The sequence below is a fragment of the Mustelus asterias genome, unplaced genomic scaffold, assembly GCF_964213995.1.
Source record: "Mustelus asterias unplaced genomic scaffold, sMusAst1.hap1.1 HAP1_SCAFFOLD_211, whole genome shotgun sequence".
NCBI classification, from domain to species: domain Eukaryota; kingdom Metazoa; phylum Chordata; class Chondrichthyes; order Carcharhiniformes; family Triakidae; genus Mustelus; species Mustelus asterias.
In genome coordinates, this window is record NW_027590198.1 from 227,706 (window position 1) to 239,889 (window position 12,184).

The 12,184-nt window shown below is 44.3% G+C and overlaps 1 non-coding gene across 1 annotated transcript; it reads left to right on the forward strand.

Annotated features, from left to right (window-relative positions):
* Positions 1-5,554: 5,554 nt before the first annotated feature.
* trnat-ugu (transfer RNA threonine (anticodon UGU)) lies at positions 5,555-5,627 on the forward strand. The gene has a single exon. It is a non-coding gene; the product is annotated as a tRNA-Thr (tRNA).
* The last annotated feature ends 6,557 nt before the right edge of the window (positions 5,628-12,184 follow it).

Genomic DNA, 12,184 nt, shown 5'->3' on the forward strand with positions numbered 1-12,184 from the left:
GACTCTCTCCCCCAGTCTCACTCCAGTTAAACAAAATTACCGCCCAATCAGTCTACTCTCGATCTCATAAAGTGATGGAAGGGTCATCAACAGTGCTATACAGCAGCACCTGCTCAGCAATAACCTGCTCAGTGACGCCCAGTTTAGGTTTTGCCAGAGCCACTCAGCTCCCGACCTCATCACAGCCTTGGTTCAAACATGGGTGAAAGTGCTGAATTCCAGAGGAGAGGTGAGAGTGGCAACCTCTGACATCAAGGCCGCATTCGACCGAGTGTGGCATCCAGGAGCCTTAGCAAAGCTCGAATCAGTGGGTATCGGGGGCAAATGCAGAAAGGTCCTGGAGCTGAGATGACTGACTCTCCACAACCAGAACCATCTTCCTATGTACCAGGTCTGACTCCCACAGCGGAGTCAGACCTGGTACATAGGAAGATGGTTCTGGTTGTGGAGGGTCAGTCATCTCAGCTCCAGGACATTTCTGCAGGAGTCCCTCAGGGTAGTGCCTTGGGCCCAACAATTTTCAGCTGCTTCATCAAAGACCTTCCTTCCACCATAATGTCAGAAGTGGGGATATTCGCCGATAATCGCATAATGTTCAGCACCATTCGCGACTCATCAGATACTGAGGTAGTCTATGTCCAAATGCAACACGATCTGGACAATATCCAGGCATGGGCTGACAAGTGGCAAGTGACACTCGCGCCACACAAATGCCAGGCCATGACCATCATCAATAAGACACACTCTAACCACACCTTTTGAAATTCACTGGTGTTACCATTCCTGAATCCCCCACTGTCAAGGTCCTTGGGCTTACCATTGACCAGGAATTCAACTGAATTCCCCACGTAAACACAGTGGCTATAAGAGCACACTGGCTATCAGAGGCTAGGAATACTGCGGCGAGTAACTCACCTCCTCAGTACCCAAAGCCTGACCACAATCTACAAGGCACAAATTAAGTGTACGATGGAATACTCCCCACCTGCCTGGATGGGTGCAGCTCCAACAACACTCAAGAAGCTTGACACCATCCAGGACAAAGCAGCCCACTTGAGTGGCACCACCTCGACAAACATCCACTCCCTCCTCCACCGTCGATCAGTAGCAGCAGCTTGAATGTACTATCTACAAGATGCACTGCAGCAATTCAACAAAAATCCTTAAACATCATTTTCCAATCCACGGCCACTTCCATCTAGAAGTACAAGGGCAGCAGATAGATGGGAATGCGACCACCTGCAAATTCCCCTCCAAGCCATTCACCATGCTGACTTGGAAATATATCACTGTTCCTTCGCAGTCGCTGGCTCAAAATCCTGGAATTCCCTCCCTAATGGCATTGTGGGTCAACCCACAGCACATGGATTGCAGCGATTCAGAAGGTAGCTCACCACCACCTTCTTAAGGGCATCTAGGGTTGGGCAATAAATGTTGGCCACCAGCGACGCCCGTGCCCCACGAACGAATTAAAAATAATGATGAAGCATCCCCTACCAAGAACAAAGAACAGTACAGCACAGGAAACAGGCCCTTCGGCCCTCCAAATTCTCTACCCTCTGGGATAGAGAATTGCAAAGATTCACAACGCTTTGTGTGGAGTAATTTTTCCTCATCTCAGTCCGAAATGATCAGCCACTTATCCTGAGATTGTGTCCCCTTGTTTTAAATTCTCCGAGAGAGAAAATGACATCTCTGAATGCATCTGATTAAATCCATTCATTGTTGTGTAGATTTCTATGAGATCACATTCCATTCTGCCAGACTTCAGAGAATTTCTGCGCAATTTACCCAGCCTCTCATCTTGGGACAATGCCTTCATCACAGGGAATAATCTAGTGAACCTTTGCTGTAACTTCTCCAATGGAAGTATATCATGTCGTCAATGTGATACCCCAAAATTGCACACAGTATTCCAAATGAGGTTTTGGCAATACCCTGAGCAACTGCAGCCAGCCTTCAAAGATGACAAAGCTTAACTCCGTGCTCAAGACTGGAAGGGAAATGTGACTGTGGATAATTGACATTGTGCAAATTCCTTTTACCGGTATCTGGGAGAATTTGGAAGATGAGGTTCTGGTATCTCTTTACTCTGTCATCTGTAAATTCTACCTCTTCCCAATACCTTGTGTCCCACACTCCCTGATCCTCCTGTCCAGGTAGTGCTCGGGTTCACCAATTCTCTGTGTCACTGGCAGGTGAAACTAGAACTTGGGTACACCAACTCATTGATCCTGGGAGCTGGACCGTCAGAGGCAGCTGGTGCAGAGGCAGCAACAGGAACAGAAAGAGATGCGACATGAAAGTGTTTAAAATAGGATCTGTGTCAATTGCTTTCAGTGACGGATGTCTGCCTTGTGTTGCATCGTATGTTTCACATGAGTTGCAGTGATGAGGTCGCTGAGGCTTGGAAATTCAAACTTGCACATCAGCAGCTATTTGACCTCACTGGTAATTTCATGTTCTAGTTAACAGCATCCGTGTTTTCATTGGCTAAGAAGTCAATTGTTCTCATGCCAAAAAATAACAATTTGAAGGAGAATCTTATTCCTGGTGTAAAACAAAGTCTGAAATGAAAAATAAAAGGCAAAGGTTTCATGCATCAATTAGATTTTTGAAAGGACACACAGTACCTTACCTCGTGGTCTAGTGGAAAGGATTCAGCGCTTTTATCGCCGCGGCCTGGAATCCTTCCGAGTCAGAGAGCAGAAATTTATTGTTGTGCAACAACCATTATTTAATTAATTGTCTGTACCAGTAAGGAAGGTGCACCATTTTGCATTGAGTTGGAAATGTCATGTTCAGAAAATCAAGAACAGGAAAAGGGCAGTAATAGGTTGCAAAGCCCTGACGATAGAGATGATGATACAAGGTAAAATCTGGCTAATAATGGGGTAGTTTTCATTTTTTCCACTGACATAAATATTTCCCAGACCAGGGTCCAAACTGGTGCTAAATGATTTTTTTAAAACTTCCCATTAAATTAAGCACTAAACTCTCGGACTTCCAAAGGAGTGGAGGCAGTTTTCATTCAGAATACAGCAACTGAGGGATTAACAAAGCCGCATGAAAAAAGACTCATTTTGAGCAGTGATACTGCCGGAGGAATGCAGAGCTGGAGCTCACCCAGAAAAGCAGCATTTCTTTAAAGGCTCGAGGGCTCGAACCCACGACCCTAAGATTAAGAGTCTCATGCTCGACCGACTGAGCTCGCCGGGCATATTTTTCCGATGCTACTTCAAGTCCTAAAATAGGCCGACAACAAATGCGCTTTTCCAATTGGCATCTCATATTGTTCTGATTTCAAAGTGTAAAGGTACTCGACCTAGAAATTTGCCAAGGTTACAATGCATTACTGTCAATCATCATTAACAACATTCACATCTTCCTGTTCTTTGTTGCAGCTCCTTCTAAACATTACAAAATCATCTTACATCTTTCACCTTAAATATTTTCGTCGTAAACATTTTGACATGACCTTCTGAACGAATGTGAATCTGGTTTGTGTTGGAAAAATGAACTTGTTCGCATCGGTGAGCTGAGTCACATTGGCACACACAGAGAGTGATAGAGGCCTCAGGAGAAACAAGCACGCCTCAAAGAGCAAACCAGTTGGAAATTTGTCAGAGGCAGAAACTGAAGCCGAATCACCACAGACAGAAGAACCCGAAATTATACTTTAGTTCGTCCGGCCACACTACCACATTCATATCACCATAACCGTTGTCTTGACCGCACTGATTAGAATATGGGAAATATGGTCAGAAGTCGACCTTTCGGCTCCTCAGACATTCTCAGCTACCTAATAAGAAATAACCTCAACTTTTAAACTGTTCCGTTTACCTTTCAATAACAGCTTAATCTGAAGCTACACAAATAAGATGAATATCCCTGGAGGATGATGATTTAGATCTGAAACGTTAACTCTGTTTCTCTCCAGACTTGTTGAGTTGATCCAGCATTTCCTGTTTTTAATTTCAGATTTCCAGAATCCGCAGTATTTTTCTTTTATTATCAGATGAATAAATAACAACATATGTTCATCTGGGACTAAGGTGACTTTATTTGCCATGATCTTATTAAATGGTGGAGGAGGCTGAATGGGATTTATGACTTGTCTTACTCCATTTATTCAGTTTCCTGGCAGAACCAGGTATGACGCCAATTTCTTCCTCTGGTAGCGGTGATGACAAGTTTACGTCACTACATTCAGCATAGCAATAACTGCGGAAGAGAGTGCTCGAATCACACCACTGCCAAATGTTAATTTACTTTAAGGGTCATGAAATACATTTCGTTGTTCAGGTCAGCAAAAAAAAACCCAATAGAATGTATCATTGCTCATTTTAAAAGGAGGAAGCAGCAGGGGCAATGAGGATATAAATTGATGTGGACAAGAGACGGGCTTGTGGAACCAGTTTAATTTCTCCTCCAGGAATCCGAATTTGCTTCGAGTAGGGCTACCGCCGTGTATCCATAATGTAGTGATTACCACATCCGTCTCCAAATGCTTTGAATTTCGAAGCCATTCGGATTTCAGGATTTGCCACCAACATTAACTGACTTGTGGAGAATTTTCTGCATCTTCTGATTCTAATTGTAGGAATCACTGGGCAAAAATTCTCAATAAGGGAGGTCTGTGATTGAGAGCAAGGCAGGATGGTGAATTGTCACAAGAAATGATGGGCAAGACAACATTGAACCTGGATAAGCAGGTCAGACAGCATCTGTGGAGAGAGCAGAGTCAAGGTTGAAATGTTCTTCCACAGATTCTGTCTGCCCTGCTGAGTTTCTCCAGCATTTTCTGTTTTGTATTTCAGATCCCGGCATCCACCTTATTTTCCATTGATCTTATCGAGCTGGTGATGGTGGAGCCCGGGTGGTCTCGTGGTTCAGAGTCAATGCTTTCCCCACAAGGGCTCGGGCTCGATGACAAACGGTTAAATAATCAAAGCATTTTGAAAGTAGAAGTTGTTCTCTACCAGCAGGCGAAAGGATCTGAACAAAAGGGGTGAAGAGTTTTTTTTTTGCTGTAATTGGCTATAAGATGACAGAATTAATGTTTTACAATGTTTGTACTGAAAGTGACCTGTACTGCTGGAATCAGTCGAGAGATGTTCAAGTAATTTCCAATCCCTCGCATCAGCTTCCCTGGGAGTCTCATGGTCAGGATTCGGCACCGTGGCCCGGGTTTGTGAAGGAGTGAACAAATTTTTATTTAATTCTTCATTAAATGCAAAACACAGCGAGGCTGTGAAGGCAGTAAGAAAGTAAATCATCCAGCTGGATAAACTTGTATCACATCTGGAAATGTCAGAGATGTGAAATCAACAGGAAGCTCTGAAGAAGATTCGCAAAGCAGACACATGGAAGAACTGACAATTTAAAGTGATTGACACGCCTTCAATTCTGCCGCTTTCACATCGCATCTTTTAACTCCCTGCTATCCATCTCAGTTGCTTACACATCGTCTAAATATCACCCATCTGTAAATTCAGCCTGTTCCTTGTTTTGCTGATTATGATACGCTCGCTGCAGGAAGGCCATAGCAGTTGGCTCCATAGCTCAGTGGTTAGAGCACTGGTCTTGTAAAACAGCGGTCGCGCGTTCAATTCTCGCTGGAGCCTTGATTAAGTCTTTAGCTGATAGCACCCAATAAGCTGCAAAGCGGGTGCGGTAGAGCTCGAAAGACAGGTTACGTGAGTTGACGACAAGTCGAGAGATCCGGTGTAATTTGTCAAGTGAACAGACGTCCTCTTGATCGTGGAAGCAGGGCATGTTTGAAAAGCTGAAAATTTTGACGTTGTTTGGGTTTGTTTGTGCAAGGAACGCAGGAAGTCAGCTTGTGAGCAAACAGTCAGAAAGGGAAACGGCATTTTGGTCATTATTATCAAAGGATTGGAGTACAACAATAATGAGGTGTTAATAGAGTTTGGTGAGACCACATGTGGAAACTTCTGCGCAATGCTGGTCTCCATATTTAAGAAGAGATATTCTTGCATTACAAACAGTTTGCCCCGAGAGGATGGGGTTATGCTGTGATGAGGCGTTGATTAAATTGGGCTGAAATTCTCTTGAGTTTAGAGGAATGAGACGTGATCTCATAAAAACATGTTCTCTGAATGGGATCGAGAGGGTGGACGCTGAGAGATTGTTTCCACTGGGCGGGAATCTAACATAGTATCAGGAAAAGGAGCGTTTCGGGCAGTGTGCAGTTTGCATATTCTCACCGTGTGAGCGTAGATTTCCTCCGGATGCTCCGATTTCCTCCCACAGCTCAAAGATGTGCAGGTTAGGTCGATTGGCCATGGCAAATACCTCCTTAGTGTCCAAAGGTGTGTAGGTTAGGGGGATTAGCAGGATGGATGCGTGAGGCTGCAGGAATGGGGCCTTGATGGGGTGCTCAGTTGGAAAGTCGTTGCGGAGTCTGGTGGGCCGAATGGCCTGCTTCAGCAGTGCAGTGGCTCTTTGAGATCAGGGGAATTCACTTCACGCAAAGTGTTTTGAATCTTTGAAACTCTCTCCCAAAGAGGGCTGTGGATGTTCTATCTTTGAACACATTTCAGACTGTGATGGAAAGATTTATTGGCTGTCGGGAAATTAAGGGATATGGGGTGCTTGTGGAAAAATGGAGTTGAAGCCCAAGGTCGGCCATGATGGTGTTGAATAATGGAGCATGCTCGATGGGCCGAGCGGTCCATTCCTGCTCCTATTTATTGCGTTCATGCGTCTGATAAAACCAGTAAATCATATTTTAATAAAAAGTGAACGTTCCAGAAGTTCTCAGCAGGTCTGGCAGCAAATATGAGGAGAAAAACAGAGTTAAGTTTCAGAGTCCAATATGATTCTACTTAAAACCAGTAACTTCGGCCAGTTAGAACAATTTGCACAACATTGAGACAGGGAATTGAATTCAATCCAGGCAACGAAAACCCTGAATTTAAACTGCTGCAGTATTTTGCAGTAAAATTGTTCAGGAATGTTAGTGGCGAACTGAAGGGCTGGAGGTTTCAGAGCACCGCGAGCCACACAGATCCCCCCATTCCTGTTTCTGATTATATTCCCTGCAATTCCCTGCAACCTTTGTGTCCTTCTGCAACAAAGAAACATTGCTCAAAGTTTGCCAGTCTGGCTGTTATTCAGTACGTTGACATACAAATGGAACAAAGAAAAAAGAAAATTACAGAACAGGAACAGGCCCTTCGGCCCTCCAAGCCTGCACCGACCATGCTGCTCGACTTCACTAAAATCACTTCTGGGGACCATATCCCTCTATTCCCATCCTATTCATGTATTTACCAAGACGCCCCTTAAAAATCACTACCGTATCCGCTTCCATTACCTCCCCCGGCCACGAGTTCCAGGCACCCACCACCCTCTGTGTAAAAATATCTGCTTCGTACATCTCCTTTTAACCTTACCCCTCGCACCTTAAACCTGTGCCCCCTAGTAATTGACTCTTCCACCCTGGGAAAATGCTTCTGAATATCAGCTCTGTCCATGCCCCTCATAATCGTGTAGACTTCTATTAGGTCACCCCTCAACCTCCGTCGTTCCAGTGAGAATAGATCTATGAATGTTCATTTCAAATAATACAAAATGCATTAGATCATGCTCCGGGATATTTTCAAACTATTAGAAACATTGGGTTCGCAGTAACTGACAGAAACTGTTGCTGTGAGTGCAGATATAGAACTGAAACCCACCATCACACCGAGCGAATCTGTCTAAATGTTAATCAGTGAAAATTTCAATAATCCTCTGCAGTGTAACATATCGGGACTGAGTCAATAAGCAATTTCCAAACAAAAAAAGCCAGAAATATTCAATCTTTCTCGTAACTTTCAAACATGTTGTATTCTCTGTACCATTTGCCATTGAGGTATATGAAACAGTGAACGCAGTTTGTGATGGTAAAAGTGTGTTCACTCCCTCTGGGAACTGAATCACATTGATGCACAGAGGAACACACATAGACACCGTGAGTGACAAAGGCCTGAGGAGACGCAAACATCCATATTGAGTCACCAACTGAGTTCAGTTTTGCTCCACTTCTGGCTGGAGTTTAGTGAATTCACGCTGATTAACAGAAATGAATTAACATGGAAGTGAAGCAGGAAAAACAGATTGCAATATTTGCAAGGTTTTGATTCCATTGAACAAATAATTAATTCTGTAGTCATCGAAAGGAATAAATGCTGATCAGCGCAGTGGGTGAGGTTCAAATCTTCGTGAGAAAACAGCAATTTCAAATCCACCGCCTTAGCCGCTTGGCCAAAATTGCAACCGGTGTAAATGTGTTAGTGTTACTCATATAAAACCATTGAATAGTTGCACCAACCAAAGGGGACATTCGGCCTTCGGAGGTCATCCTGCAACTTGCATCCCTCTCGTCTTTCTCCTTAACAAAATGCTACTCACTGAACAGACAAACAAGCAGCCCTTCTTGGGCTGTGGTGGGGTTTCAACCACGCCTCCTCAGAGACTAAAGCCTAAATCCAGCGCCTTAGACCACTCGGCCACACTACCACAGAAAGCCCTATGATGACTATTGTTTGTAGTGGCATCGACACCAATTTAGAATATAATTGGGATAGAACATTTAGTCCCTCAAGCCTATCTCAATATTTTGGAATCACAGCCAAGCAGTTGTTTTCCATCTGTCACATCTCTGACTTTTCCAGCTCTGACGAAAGATCATACAGCTGGAAGATGAATTCCGTTTCTCATTCCACAGACGCTGCCAGATTTGGTTTAATCCAATGCGGGATTCCTTTTCATTGTGTCAGTTCACACAGCAATACAAACGAGTTACTCTCTGGCTGGGGATTGAATCCAGGCCACAGTGATGAAAGTGTCGAATCCTAACCACGAGACCAGCAGGGAAGCTAACAGTGACTTTCCAATCAGCTGACCACCGTCATTTTAGCCATTGACCTCCGTCTTGTCCGTCACACAATTGATAGTTTTCTCATTTTAAAAAAATACTCTGTATAATTCCACATTTGTCACCTGCCATCGAGCCTGTAGTCGTGCAAACAATGACTCTGAACCACTTAACCATCCAGGCTCCGCCTTCACCCGTTCAATGTTGCCTTGTCCATCATTCTTTGTTTCAGTTATTCCATCCTGCCTTGTTCTCTATCACGAAACTTACCTTCTGTTCTTTTTAAGGAGTGACTCCTGACTTTACAATCAGAAAATGCCCGTTACACTCAACAGATTAATTAATATTGAGGAAACAAATCTGAATAATACAGCATTTTACTCTCTCGACAATGAAAAGGGTTTAGAAATACTTCTGCCCAGTTTCGGGCCATGGGAGGCGAACATGATAACTGTAATGGCATGTTTGCTGCCATTGGCAGAACACATCACTGGTGTTGAAACAGAAAATGCAATTTGCAGGAGAAGTTTGTGGTGAATCAGGTCTGGCGTGGAAATTGAACTAACAAGAGAAGCGTGGACAAAGCAAAGTGTAAAACACGCTGTAATCTGCTGGTTTGGTGGTTAGACATTGACACTTTCACCGCTGCTTTGATTGCAGGCCAGAAAATGGAGATTTATTGCTCTCCTCCAAACCGTGAAAAAATATCAATTATTTTCCGATAGAACACTGAAATCCCAGCCTCGCCTTCTGTCCTGTCCTTTCTGAAGTATAGACCCTGAGCAAATTCAACAGGAAGTCATATTGTCCTTTCTGGGAACCAGACAAGATTAAGGACAGTTTAAATGGTGCCGGCCCTTCACTGCAGTTCATATGTTTCTGACTGGAGATGATTTTTGTTTGTTACACAGTTCAGGACCATCTGACACGGTGAAGATTTCCTCATGGGCCATCCGAACTCCACGGACTCTGATATACTTCAGTAGCAATACAAGAAAAGGGCACGATTGTCATATGCGTGGCCGAGCGGTCTAAGGCACTGGCTTTAAGCTTTAGTCATCTCCGGAGGCGTAGGTTCAAATCCCACTACTACCAGAATTGATCCCTGTTTTTGTCCTTGCAGCTGAAGTCCAACAGCTGAGATTGAATGCAGGAGTGTGTGCGGTGTCGTTTTTGACAGACGCCCTCGAGGAACAGGTTATGGCGCCCAACTCATTGATCGACAGTTCCGACGTGTCACAGCGAAAAACCACACCGACCTCCTCAGAAGACAAACACGCGACACAGCCGGCAGAGTGTTCTTCAACGTCCAAAACTTTCCTGGAGCGGAGATGCTGCGACATCTTCTTCAGAGGCCTCAACGTTTCATCAATGAAGACAAGCATCTCGCCAAGGTCATCCCCACACCCCCACTACTTGCCTTCAAACAACAAAGCAACCTCAAACAGACCATTGTTCGCAGCAAAACTACCCAGCCTTCAGGAGAACAGCGACCTCGACACCACACAACACTGCCACGGCAACCTCTGCAAGACGTGCCGGATCATCGACACGGATGTCATCATCACCTGAGTGAACGCCATCCACCAGGTACACGGCACATACTCATGCGACTCGGACCATGTTGTCTACCTCATAAGTTGCAGGAAAGGATGCCCCGAGGCATGACATTACGGCGAGACCATGCAGACGCTACAACAACGGATGAATGGACACCTCTCGACAATCAGCAGGCAGGAGTATTCCCTTCCTGTCGGGAACACTTCAGCAGTCACGGGCATTCAGCCTCTGATCTTCGGGTGAGCGTTCTCCAAGGCGGCCTTCACGACACACGACAATGCAGAATGGCCGAGCAGAAACTGATAGCCAGGTGCCGCACACATGAGGACGGCGGCAAACGGGATCTTGGATTCATGTCACACTACGTGTAAGGCCGCATTTGGCCTGGGTTTGCTAAATCCTACTAATTGTCCTGGCTTCAGACAATTCACAACTCTTTAACTTGTCATCATCCCTCTCTCCACTCGCATTCTCTGTACCTATAAAGACTTGATTACCCGTTACGATTTGCATTCCAACCCTTATCTTGCAATTGCGTCTGTGCCTCTATATGCCCTGTTTGTGAACCCAACTCTCCACTCATCTGATGAAGGAGCGGCGCTCCGAAAGCATGTGCTGCCAAATAAACCTGTTGGACTTTGACCTGATATTCTGAGACTTCCTACTGTGAGGGAGATCAACAATGATTTTACTGAAGGGCGGAACAGGCCACTCAAGCTCCTATTCCTTATTCCCTGATGTTCTGCACAGTTAATTGTTCTGAGAACAGATTCAAGTTGTTCCTGCTCCTCTCTCTGATGTCATGAATTGGAGAACGAAGACACTCGGAGCTGATAGGATGAAATGTGGACACAGGAACTGTGAGCTAATTGGTTGTCTCCTGCTGGCTCTGTCAGGAATGAACCAATCACTAGTGAGCCGTATATTACTCAACATCTGAACTCTGAACTCAAACAATTGAACTTTAACTCACTGAGTTCCCTTAGACATTTGCCAGACGAACGCTTTTCAATATATTGAATATATATTAAATTCAGCTGATATTTAAATTCAGAATTAGGACATATATATATATGAAATGAATGGATTAATATTAAGTATTGAAAGAAGATGCGTAGGTCATGTGGTTTGGGAATGATAAATTGCCCCTTGGGTTAGATAGATTAGCCATAGGAAAGGAGTAGTGTTATGGGAATAGGACAGGGCCTGGTTCCGATACTCTGGCGTCGCTGAAGATTCGTTGGGCCGATTGGCCTTTTCTGCACTGCAGGTGTTCCACGATTCATGAAACAAATACTGATTATAATTGGTTGAAGTTTTTCGCAGGAAGATAAGAATGAAGTATTAATGAGTGTGCAGAAATAATTGCTGCCTGAGACATTTGCCAGACGAACGGTTTTTAATTTTAAAGTACGATACTAGTAGAGATGTCAGGTTGAAAGTTCTTGTATTGATTGACATGAGCTCTCAATCTCACCATTAGAACCTGCAGCAACACAATGGAGTTGAACATTGCAGTAAGGCCAATTAGCAGCGACACGCTGTGACTTGTTTCTGTCGTGAAGTGGTTATCACATTCGCTTAATACGCAGGCGTTCCCAGGATCGTAACTGGGAAGGATCATTTATTAACTTTCTCATGTCGGGCGAAGGAAATTTGTATGATTTCAGTTTGTTGCTGAATATTATCCGATTCTCGATGTTAGTCATATTATCTTTGCTCTGATCTCGGCCTCAA